The 11,370-nt window shown below is 43.2% G+C and overlaps 1 protein-coding gene across 1 annotated transcript in view; it reads right to left on the minus strand.

Moving 5' to 3' along the window:
- Nucleotides 1-10,164: 10,164 nt before the first annotated feature.
- Nucleotides 10,165-11,370, minus strand: part of plekha8 (pleckstrin homology domain containing, family A (phosphoinositide binding specific) member 8) — an 11,976-nt gene continuing 10,770 nt past the window's right edge. The window contains exon 13 of the mRNA XM_084088812.1: nucleotides 10,165-11,370. This exon is cut by the window's right edge and continues 601 nt beyond it. The gene's annotated coding sequence lies outside the window, so the exon portion shown is untranslated.

Below are 11,370 nucleotides of genomic sequence, written 5' to 3' on the forward strand. Positions count from 1 at the left end.
TGATTTTCCAACCTGACCTCATGGGAAAACGTAACTATGTTACAAGGTGGCGATTTTGTATGAAATTGTATGAATTATACAAAAACGTACCCCTTAACACACCCGTCATTGGGGCATAAGCAGATCATACGAAAATGTACAAATTCACACGGCCAATAATTCGCCAAATGTAAAATAGTAACGCATTGCCATGAGATTGTGCTGACTTTCTGTGAAATTTGTCAACTTTCGGCAATTTGCTCTGACTTTTTCTGACTTACCGCTGACTCGTCAAGACTGTAAACTGGGACAAAAGTCTTTTAATGTATTCCACCCTTTAGATTTTAGACACAATATTGCCAGTTACAATTACAGTTGCTATTTTTGCTCCGCCAAAGAAATTGTTTCAAACAAAGCTGACTGATTGATTCATAAAGATGAACCTGCACAAACACTGTCTTGCTCTTTTTTTTCTTTGGTTCATTTTTTGTTTCATGTCATATGAAGGTTGATGTCTGTAAAACTTTTATGTTGCCATGCCTTCAGAGAATGTCGAACTTCTCTCATTGCTGTATATTTGATGAGTTGTAGCTGACGAAGCTTTGTGCTAGATCACAGCCAGACACAGTTAGATCAGCATTTCTGTGCTGAGTCTCTGGTTCTGCTGCTCACAGACTGTATATGTGGGCGTTTGGCCTGACAGTGATTGACAGTGTATTGATCATGGAGAAGACGGAAGGTGACAGAGAAAGATAAAAGGGACGCTGTCGACAGTTTTCAGGAAATAAACTCTTTGTGCTGCCTGGAGAACAGACCATGGAGCCTGCAAAAGTCGTGTGTTGTGGATTTGGACTGGAATTTTTTAATTATGTGTGTGTGTTTATGTTTTTAAAGGTTGGCAGGAACCTCGAGCTTGGCACTGAGATTTTTGAAGATGGTTGTCGTTCAGTAACCATATTATAGAGCCATATCTTTACCCACTAATGTCATTACAGTAATTTGCCTGCAGATGAGCTAGGCAATATCTTACATATGCATTGCATAACAGAATCTGATTTTGAACTTTGTTGGGAACATGCCAGTGTGAGACTATGAAGAGGAGGCCACATGGAACAGGGTGTGAGGTGAAACGCTGTTGCATTTGTGGGGGCTCAAATGGGGTATTATTTAGCTATAGCTGCCCAGGACTTTCCATTACAGCTGAGTGGAAACTTTCTGATAATCCTATAGTCTGGAGTTTAAAATGTCTTGTTGAAATCCTAAGCTGTGTCCAAATTCACCCCCTATTAAGTGCACTATTTGAAGGTACAGCCATTGTAGTGATCCAAAACCAGGGGTGTTTCTAACCAAAAGTGTCCTCATATTTTGATACTTTTTTTTGTGTATGTAATGCAACTTGAATTTGCGAGGCTTTCCACGTCATTCGCTTCCAATTATTGTACCCGTACAAAATCTGTTATGCTGATTGATATTGCAAACTGGTACTTATTATATTATTTTAATTCATTATATTATTTTAATTCATTATCATCTATCTATAAATTACAGAAACATCTCTGTCTGTCTGTCTGTCTGTCTGTCTGTCTGTCTGTCTATTATTCGCATATCTCTCTAACCGTTAGTCCAATGGATTTCAAACTTGACAGGTGTCTTGCTATGGGCACGAGTAAGTGCAGTGCCAAGTTTGACGTAGTTTGGATTAGAAATGCAAAATATATCGTTAAATATATCTTTAAAATAAGCACACATTGGCTTTTGCCGCTCTAGCCGCTGGCCACTCCCCCTCTCACACTGCACACTGAGTGAACACAGCTGGCCACTCCTCCTCTCACACTGACACTGAGTGAGCACAGCGCAGGACCAGACACAGAGAGGGTCGAAGAAAGCAGTGGAGCTTAAGTAGCGTTTTCTCAGAGTGCACTGTGTAGCCTGCTCCCTGAATCGTCGCGCTTATTCATTTGTGGATGTTAACTGAATCTGTAAGTCAGCTACACTGTTTATTTCTGAATATTATATTTTATTCTGGTGCGCTTAACGTTATCGCTACTGTGTAATAGTAGCCTATGCTATTCACCAATTAAACATATCCTATTCAATGCGTTCACAGTCTCTTTCACGGCCATAATTTGTAGTGGCCTATTCACAAACTGTTTGCTCAAGCGTAGCATTTTCTCTGAGTTCACTGTGTAGCCTGCTCCCTCAATCGTGTAGTTAAATTTTCCATATTTATTGTATGTCATTATGTCAGTATCAGTATTTGCTATTCTACCATGCACAAATAAAAATTCCCGGCCGGGGTTGGGGCTCGTATACGAGCGCCTGGTGGCCGGGCCTCCCCCCATGGGGCCCGGCCGGGCTCAGCCCGAAGGAGCGACGTGGGGCCGGTGCAAAGTGGATGGGGCGGCAGTCAAAGGCGGGGGCCTCAACAACCCGATCCCTGGACACGGAAACTATCTCTAGGGACATGGAACGTCACCTCGCTGGCGGGGAAGGAGCCTGAGATTGTGCGTGAAGTTGAGAGGTACCGACTAGAGATAGTTGGGATCACCTCCATGTACAGTTTGGGCTCTGGAACCACACTCCTTGAGAGAGGATAAACTCTTTACCACTCTGGAGTTGCCCATGGTGAGAGGCGGCGGGCTGGTGTGGGTTTGCTTATAGCCCCCCAGCTCAGCCGCCATGTGTTGGAGTTCACCCCAGTGAACGAGAGGGTCACTTCCCTGCGCCTTCGGGTCGGGGATAGGTCTCTCACTGTTGTGTGCGCCTACGGGCAGAACGGCAGTGCAGAGTACTCAGCCCTCTTGGGGTCTCTGGGAAGTGCTCCGACTGGGGACTCCGTCGTTCTACTGGGGGACTTCAAAGCCCACGTGGGCAGCGACAGTGACACCTGGAGGGGCATGATTGGGAGGAACGGCCCCCTGATCTGAACCCGAGTGGTGTTCTGTTATTGGACTTCTGTGCTAGTTACAGCTTGTCCATAACGAACACCATGTTCAAGCATAAGGGTGTCCATCAGTGCACATGGCACCAGGACACCCTAGGCCGGAGGTTGATGATCGACTTTGTGGTTGTTTCATCTGACCTGCGGCCGTATGTCTTGGACACTCGGGTGAAGAGAGGGGCGGAGCTGTCAACTGATCACCACCTGGTGGTGAGTTGGATCCGATGGCGGGGGAGGAAGCTGGACAGACTCGGCAGACCCAAACGTACTGTGAGGGTCTGCTGGGAACATTTGTCTGAGTCCCCAGTCAGAGAGATCTTCAACTCCCAACTCAGGCGGAGCTTCGACCGGATCCGGTGGGAGTCTGGAGATATTGAGTCCGAATGAACCATGTTCTCCACTCCATTGTTGATGCGACCGCTCGGAGCTGTTGCCGTAAGGTCTCCGGTGCCTGTCGAGGCGGCAATCCCCGAAAACGGTGGTGAACACCGGAAGTAAGGGATGCCGTCAAGCTGAAGAAGGAGTCCTATCAAGCCTGGCTGGCTTGTGGGTCTCCTGAGGCAGCTGACGGGTACCGACAGGCCAAGCGGACTGCAGCCCGGGTGGTTGTGGAGGCAAAAAAATTGGGCCTGGGAGGAGTTCGGTGAGGCCATGGAGAAGGACTACCGGTTGGCCTCGAAGAGATTCTGGCAAACCGTCCGGCGCCTCAGGAGGGGGAAGCAGTGCCCTACCAACACTGCTTACAGTGGAGGTGGGCAGCTGTTGACCTCAACTAGGGATATTGTTTAAATTTCAAAGTCAATTTATTATAATTCTGACTCTTGTCTTAAATTGACTGCACCTCTAACTCCTGGTCTTAATTAATCATATCTTGTCCTTGGGTCTTTAACTGTAAATTCCCTAACAGCACATAGGTCTCAAGTAGTGAGTTTAGGTACAATGGTGCAGAGCCAGTGGATGTTATGTAGGCAAATCAGTGCCTTGAATTTTATGTGAGTGTCTGTTGTCAACCAGTGCAAATTGATGAAGAGAGGTGTGATGTGTGCTCTCTTCGGCATGTTAAAGACGTTACTGCATTCTGGATCAGTTACAGAGGTTTGACAGAACATGCTAGAATGCCTGCCAAGAGAGCATAACAATAGTCCAGTCTGGATAGAACAAGAGCTTGGACAAGGAGTTGTGTAGGAAGGGCCTGATATTCGTAATTTTATATAAGGCAAATCTGCAGGACAGGGCAGTTCTAGAAATGTGGTATGTGAAGTTTAAATGATCATCAATCACAGCTCCAAAGTTCCTGGCTGTCATGGAAGGAGTTATGGTTGACAAAGCTAGCTGAATGGAGAAGTTGTGATGGTGTTGGGTTGGCCGAGACCACAAACAGTTCTGTCTTTGCAAGGTTGAGTTACAGGTGCATGGTGGTCCCTCATCCAGGGCCAGGCAGAAATGTACTGTATGTCTGTCAGGCAGGCTGAGATGCGAGCAGCTACCATTGGATCATCTGTCTGGAATAAGTTGAAGTGCTCATTCCAGCCACTTCATTTTGAAGTGCTTTCAACTTCATAAAGTGCATGAGGGAAGTTTATTTGGAAAGATCTGCGACCCCTCGATTTTAGTAAGGTAGCAAGTCTACTCAACCTGTACACAAATCCATAGACCACAATTCACCATGATTATGACGTCACAGCAGATCACACTTAAAGGAGTAGTTCACTTTAAAATGAAATTTAGCCCATGATTTACTTACCCTCAAGCCATCCTAGGTGTATATGACTCTTCGGGGGGTTAATAAAGGCCTCACAAGTGTATGATCCATCTATTTACTCTTTTGCAGGGTCCGTAACTCTAGTGTATGATATTGGCGTTATTTTGACATTTAACCGCATTTAATACTTTGTTGTATGTTATAGTTACCTGACTTTGTTTTAACGCAGATATAGTTTATTGTATTGTTATCTTTTTCGTTTGTGTATTATGTATTTAAATATATTAATACATTCATATTTAATATTTGTTTATATATAAAAATAAAGCATACATACAGGCCTATAGAATGGTGCATAAAAAGGAAAAAAAACTCCATAGCAGATTCCAAGTGATCAAGGGCTTGGTGCGTTCCATTTAAACACATTTCAAGGGTTTCACCAGTAGTGGGCTCTCATACAACATAAACAATGACATACATACGAGTGAACTAGACGGAGGGAAGTCAGCGAGGGAAGGGCATAAAGAATTGGACTTAAACACAGCTCTGGGCTGCGTCCGAAATCACATACTCACCTGAGTGGGTACTTATTTTGATAAAGAAATTACTTCACGACCGATAAAAAAGTTCTTTCCATATAGCATGAATGTGTGTAGTATGAATGTAATCCGGACGTAGCAGCATCAGTTGCGTCGCTTAACTGCTATTCATAAATCCTCTCCTCTTGCCTCATGGGATAGTAAAGTGTCCATCGTAGCAATGCACACTTCAGAATCTTGCCAGAAGAAGTAGGTCATCTGGGTACTTTTTGCCTACTCTTTTATGAGTACTGTAATATCAAATGTCAAAAGTCGCGGGTCTGTCCAAATAAACTTCCCTCGTCCACTTGAGGAAGTTGAAAGCACTTTAAAATGGCAGCTGGGATTCCCCTGAGGTGAAGTGCTTAGGGAAGTTTGCGAGGGTATGTCTAAAAGTGGAGTTAAACGCAGCACTGCACACTCAGTGTTCGAATTTGCTCACTCACTTTTAATCACTCATTCAGTGGACTAGATTTGTGGAGTAATATAGGGAAATACTGAATGAGGGTATAGGGGAAATTTTGGAAACAGCCCAGTAATCAGACTGTGATTAAATAGGAAAAAAGGCAGCTGCCATATTGTATAATGATGGATTATACTAATGCAGGTTTAGTGGTGTCACGTTTCAGGTGCTGGTGTAGGACGGAGGAAGAGGGCCTCACAGGCAGGAAACAGAGAGGACCCAGCTGTCACCCGAGGCCCAGTGAAAATCCCTGACCTACGGTAGGGAATGGCAAGCATGCAAGGTGCAAGAGAATAGCACGGATGAACAACAAACACATATGAAATAGAAATAAATGGACAGAAATTGTCCAGGAACAATTTACAAGAATTCTTAAATCTTAGATTAGATGAGTTTTATCAATATAAAAATCTAATTCTAAAATAGTAAACTAAATTGTATGTACAGATGAGGGCTATAAACGTTATAGAGTGCAGTGATGACATATTTTTGTAGGCCAGTTCTGGAAGCATCACCTTGGTTCCCTCAACAAAAACACAATAGGATTTTTCCACTGGCTTTTTAATTATTGCAGAAAATAAGCTCTATGACAAACACAAGTTTATGATTCTTACATATTTTTTGCTGTCAAGCCACTGGCCCAAGAAATTAAAGTATGCTTTTTCCCCAGTCAAAATAATGCAGCTAGTGCTGCAGAACATCACAGAGGAGAAGTACACTCTTGCTGATTGCGCCGAAATGGCCCAACCAGTCGTGGTTTCCGGAGCTGGTGGATCTGTCGATAACTCCTCCGTGGCCGATCCCATTGAGGAGGGACCTCCTGTCTCAAGCAATTGGCAAAGGGCACCATTTGGCACCCCAGACCAGAGCAATGGGACCTGCATGTATGGTGGGTCAGTGCGGAGTTAAACTATCCACCGTTGCTGGCTGATTCGCAACGATTGCTAAACACGATAGCGGAGGCAAGAGCCCCTTCAACAAGATGCCTTTACACCTTTAGGTGGAAGGTGTTCGCAAACTGGTGTGCGGGCAGAGATGAGGACCCTCTTAACTGTGACGTGACTGTAATTCTGGCTTTCTTACAGGAGCGGCTGGATGCTGGCAGCTCGCCCTCTACGCTGAAGGGTTATGTGTCCGCTATTGTTGCTTCTCATAACACTTTAGGTGGTCGCTCAGTAGTTAAAAACTCCCTAATAACGAGTTTTCTTCGGGCGATTGAATCCTCCTCGCCCACATGTAATGTCAGTATGGGACTTATCATTAGTGCTCAGTGCGCTGCCAAACCCACTCTTAGAGCCAGCTGAGACAAGCGACTTGAGAGTACTCTTGTTCAGAATGGCACTGCTGCTCGCATTTACATGTAGGAAGCAAGTTGGGGATTTGCAAACTCTCTCTGTCAACATTGCTTGTATGCAGTTTGGACCAAACTATTGTATAGTGAGGCTTACACCTAGACATGGTTATACACCTAAAGTGCTTTCAACTCCGTTCAGAGCCCAGGTTATAAAGCTGCAAGCAGATTCGCATGTCTGAGCAGCTGTGTGTCTGCTTCGGAGGAGCTAAGAAAAGCCATCCAGTGTCAGAACAGAGACTGTAGCACTGGATAATGAAAGCCATTCGCCTGGCTTAAGCATGTTTCATCTCAGTCGTGTAGGCTGATGTGCTGTTGCTTGTATTAATTTCAGTGGTATTCAGGGGCTCCAGCTGTAGCTGTCTGCCCTGTTATTGTGCTTGTGAACGTTGCTTGTCCCGCAGATTTATGCTGGACGCTGTGAATATATGTGTAACTCGCTCGTAAGTGCTGGTTTAATGCTGTATGCACCTGTTGCTTTATTATTATTATTATCACTCTCTGCACTTCATAAGTCCAGCATTGTTCGACTGTGTGTATGACGGTGTTGAAGGCACCGGCGCCGTCTTTGCCCTCTGCCAGCTAGATGTACATATTAAACCTTTCTCCCTCTATCACACATGCACAAGTACACGTAAAATCCATCCTTCTATTCTTGGCCCTTATTATTGAGTCTAGTGATCATCCTTGTTGTAGTGAGAGCTAGATGTCTGGGTGTTTCAACTACGTCCAGTACCCAACCTAAGTGAGGTGGGGTGCTTGAGCATTGTCGTATTCACCTGATGCAGCATGTTTAACATATAAACATATAAAATATATATATTTTGGAGATAACATGTTTTACATGGTGGGAATTTTATACATTCCCCAAAGCGTAAGCTATTACACAATGTCGAGAGACTGACTCAAAAGAGAATGTCTCAGGTTACTCAACATAACCATGGTTCCCTGAGAGGAGGGAACATGACATTACGTGGATCGCCATGTAAAACCTCCATGAGGAGTATTCGCTCAGTCGAAAGATTCTGAGATTTTTGAATTTACGCTCAAACACCATTGGCTATTGCATTGCACGTGAAATAGCGCGATTCAATCAGGCTTAAGCAATTTGGGAGAAAGGAGTCTCCCCAAAGCGTAAGCTATTACGCAATGTCTTGTTCTCTCCTCTCAGAGAACCATGGTTACATTGAGTATTACGTTTTGCATTCCACTGCGCTGCGCCACCACCGCTGTATTGTCCATTCGAATGAGAACATGATAGTCTCTTCCTTCCGTCTGACCACTCTGCCCATACTGATTTCCTGCTCGTACATGCTCATGTTGAGTCAGGGCGTTAAGACATGCGCATGTTACTACAATACGCACTGTCCCTGATTTCTCTGCGGGACGCGGCTCTTTACCAAAACTGCAGTGGCCTTATATGCAGCAGACCCAGGTGGCAAACGGAGGCTGCAGTAGCCATCAGACCCAGTAACCTCTGAAACGTTTTCTGAGGAATGGCTCTCCCCTGCACAAAAGAGGTCAGAACATTGAGAAAAGTCTGAACTCTCTCTGTTGAAAAAAACGCACAATCATCGAACACGAGTCTAAAATCCTAAGAATGTGATGGACTGACAGGGCTGGAGCGTGCTCTTCAGCATGTTCACTGGCAGGCCTAAGCATGTTAAATGGGCTAGGAGTTTGTGTCTGTGGTCCTCTAGCACACTCTGAGACTGGGTGATGATGAGTCATCGAGTTCAGAATCCGCATCCCACTGAGTCTCAGGGGGGAAAGAGCTGCATTCATACATTTCTTGAACATGCGAGGGGCCGCTTGGGGAAAAAGTGAGTCATCATTTTCGACTGTTTTTGCACCAACTTGTCTGGAAAACGACCCTACGGCGTCACCAAAGGGGCCTTGAGGGTTTACTGGGGCGTCGAGCAGCGGGTGATTTTTCTGAGTCACACATTTCTGTGAGCATGAGCCACAAATGCCACCGTAGCACAACCAGGCTGGCCATGCTGCGCCCAACTCCTTGGGTGACCTTTTTCGCTGAACACGGGGCGAGATCCGCTGCCGTGCGCAGTTTGCGAAATGACTCCGGGTCTTCCTCATCCAGGACTTCAGGAGTCTAGTCTGAAACACCTGCAGGATGGCCATTGTATGAAGGGCGGATGCTGAATGTCCATCAAAAACGTATACCTTCTCTGCGATGTGGGCTGTAGTCCTACATGGCTTAGAAGGCAGCGAAGTTGACTTCCATCAGTGGGACGGACACAGGTGAGCCGTGATGGCCTCTTCAACAGGAGACAACTGGGCATAACCACATTTGTCTACCCCCTCCACCACAGAGAGGAGGTGAGTTCCTTGGGCATGGGCTTGAGCTGAATGAGGGGGGTGCCATGACCACATGAGCTAATCGTGAAGCTTAGGGAAGAAGAGAGCTGGTCTCTGCGGGTCGTCCAACTGATGGCCTGCATTGAGGTAAGACCTGTCCATTCACTTCTTTACTGGCTGCTCTGGGACTGACCACTCCAGGCCCATATGGCCATATCACTTTTCAGTTTTCACATCGTCCTCTCTTCTTCAAGTGAAATTAAGTGAAGGATAAAAATTCTGAGACAATTCTGAGAACCCTAGAAATAGATTGAACAATGTTGCATAGGTAAAGAGTTTCCAATGTATGTAACGCAACATAGCTCCTCTCAGAACTGTCATGATGCTCATATAATAAATACTATATTCGTTTATAGTACATGTAGTCACAGATTAGTAGACAACTAAAACAACTGCTTCAGGTTATTTGCTATTTTGATTTAAAGAAAAAAGTATATATATATATATATATATATATATATATATTATTTATAAACTTTCCCCCTCTATGACACATGCACAAGTGCATGTAAAAACCATCCTTCTATTCTTGGCACTTATTATTGAGTCTAGTGATCATCCTTGTTGTGGTGAGAGTATCCTGGCAACCACATCCAGATATTGAAGGATTGAGTGTCATAACGACGATGTAACATTACTTGTGTCTAAAACTGTCGCCTCGTGTCTAAAACGGTCATCTCATGACTTTGAAATATTGACTATGTATATGTTGCTATAATGTTGCTAAGAATTTTGCATGTTTTTGAATTAAAAGATTAAAAACACTGTAGTCCATTCAGTATAAATGACCATTTAAAAATACAATTAGGAAATACATATAAAAAGGCATATAGACATATTTTAATACTAGTGAATGACAACATGGATACTGTGTGCTATTCCTGGGTGAAGTAAAAGCAAACATTTTCCTAAATGCTGTAATGTCAAAGGTCTGCTTTTCAACTGAAGTTGTATTGATTTAATAAAGATTCAAATGGTTAGTTCAGCCAAAATTGAAAATTCCATCATCATTTACTTGCCCTCATGTCTGCAAAAAAATAAATAATAATAATACTTTTTTTTTTTTTTTTTTTTTTTAAGTGTGACTAACCCATTTTTATATTCTCGGTGCAACTTTTTGGTTACCAGAATTCTTCAAAATAACTTTTTGTGTTCTGTAGAAGAAAGTCATACATGTTTGAAACATGACATAATTTTCATTTTTGGGTGAACTTTCCCATAAAAGATTCTGGTAAAGGACACATCGGATAAATTGTGACAGTTCAACCAAAACTTGAATTGAAAAGGAATGCAAAAAAAGAGGACAATGTTAGGAATGCATATTTACAAAGACAATGATTTGTGGGATTTTAGTTTAAAACTATGTGGAATGCAATTAGAATAAAATATAAACCTAGAACATTCATCCTCATATTATGTGCTAATCATTTAGTAATATAAATCTGAAATATAAAAAACAAAACCCATGTAATGCAACATGCGCAAATTAGTATTACTGCATTCATATGATTTGAGAGTGAGCAAAGTGTGATTCTTACAATAAAATCAACAGTTAGAATTTATATTCTTATAAATAAGTTGATAAATAAAGTCACTGAGGAAATATCACAAATCTTTCCTTTTGTAAATGAAGATCCAAGCTCATCACAGCTACATTTTTTCAGGAATTTCTCCACTAAACCAAGAAAAAGAAACACCTTTGGTCCCTAACACCAAGTAGATCCTACAAGTCCTGAATTTGGACAATTGTGAATGTGTTTAAAGACTGTCACTGCAAAAAATATCTGTATACTTAATGGTTTCATGATGCATGTTCTGAATCCCCAAAGGTCTCTTAATAATTTTGTGCTAGTCTAAAATGAATGAGATGTGAGTATCTGAACAAAAGTAATGCAATATTTCAAGCGAGGAGAAAAGCACAAGTGCATTTTTGCACTTTTACTGTGAATAAGGATACTGCGACTAAAATCTTCACTTCCA

The sequence above is a fragment of the Abramis brama genome (assembly GCF_963993115.1).
Source record: "Abramis brama genome assembly, chromosome: 17".
NCBI classification, from domain to species: domain Eukaryota; kingdom Metazoa; phylum Chordata; class Actinopteri; order Cypriniformes; family Leuciscidae; genus Abramis; species Abramis brama.